Source organism: Octodon degus, unplaced genomic scaffold, assembly GCF_000260255.1.
Source record: "Octodon degus isolate 3935 unplaced genomic scaffold, OctDeg1.0 scaffold00104, whole genome shotgun sequence".
NCBI classification, from domain to species: Eukaryota; Metazoa; Chordata; class Mammalia; order Rodentia; family Octodontidae; genus Octodon; species Octodon degus.
The window spans coordinates 7210618-7211824 of NW_004524680.1; the positions used below are offsets into that span (position 1 = coordinate 7210618).

The 1207-nt window shown below is 33.0% G+C and overlaps 1 pseudogene across 1 annotated transcript in view; it reads right to left on the reverse strand.

Moving 5' to 3' along the window:
- Window positions 1–613: 613 nt before the first annotated feature.
- The window catches only part of LOC101560645, a 3309-nt pseudogene continuing 2715 nt past the window's right edge, over window positions 614–1207 (reverse strand). The window contains exon 2 of the transcript XR_002822718.1: window positions 614–633. The product of XR_002822718.1 is annotated as a pre-mRNA-processing factor 40 homolog A pseudogene (transcript). The remainder of the gene's footprint in view (window positions 634–1207) is intronic.

Here is a 1207-nt window from a genome sequence, read left to right on the forward strand (position 1 = left end):
GCAGGGACGGTAAAAGACCTTCTCGATGAAAAAAGCAAGAGAAAAGCTGGATTTAAAAAAAAAGACAGCTGTTAAAGAAAATGTTTAGGTCAACATTGATTTTTCTTTTTTAGACAAGGATACTGAGGATATTGCAACTATCACTTAAAAGTCTGGTGGCACATTCTTTAATAGGTCCTTAAGGCAACAGATTTAAACTAACTTACAATTTGATTTGATGTTAACTTTTTAAAACATCACCTCAAAATAGATGCTCAAAATAATGCCCTCATAATAGCCTTTTTAAAATGTATTTAGATGTTTCATAAAAAATAACGGTGGCTTTATTATAGTAGTGTGTATTAGCACTACTAAAGTTATGGGTCTACACCAAGTTTCCATCAAAAACTTCTACCTTTTAGGAGCTCATCATAAAAGATCACATTGGCTTTAACCAGTTGGGTAGTGCACAAAAAAGCAGTTTTATTGGATGCTGGTGCTTTTTTTGTACTACTATATTATCAAAATTTTTTTCATTATATTTTTAAAATCCAACTTCTACAAAGTAAATCACCTCAGACTTAAGACTTCAGAACAAAGTAGAGACACCTGCAGTTATCAGTAAATGCCACCTTTAATCCATCCTGCAGTGCCCTATGAAAGGGTCACAGAAAGACAGTTATGACTGTAGGAAAATATGATTCTTGATACAGAATCAAAAGTTATTTTCAATTTCCTTTGCTTTTATAAAGTCCACAATAACAATACTTAAATGCACTTTTTTTTTTTCTGTGATACAATTAAAACCCAGTGTTACTTAAACAACTTAAAATAGTCCCTGGTCTGGATTAGACTTTAAATCATACTGTAAACATATATTTGGTATAATTTATTGATCATCGTCCAGTTGCTCCAAAAGGGTTCTTCTCTGTTTTTCTAATTACCCCTCACTCAGTTCACTGCCAGAAGTATCCCAATTACCAGAATCCTTCCCAGTCTTAGGTGATTTGTGTTTTGATTCTGATCTCTGTCTAGTTCTGTCTTTTTCATTTTCCCGATCTTTTTCTTTTTTATCCTTTTCTCGCTCTGCATCTGATTCTGGAGAATCCAAATGATTTTAATGGAACACTGAAGTGAAGTACAACTACAAAATAGTAATACCTCGGTTCACAAAGCTTCTGTAGATTTATGCCTCCTCTTCTTGCTTTTCTTCTTATGCTTTTTTGAT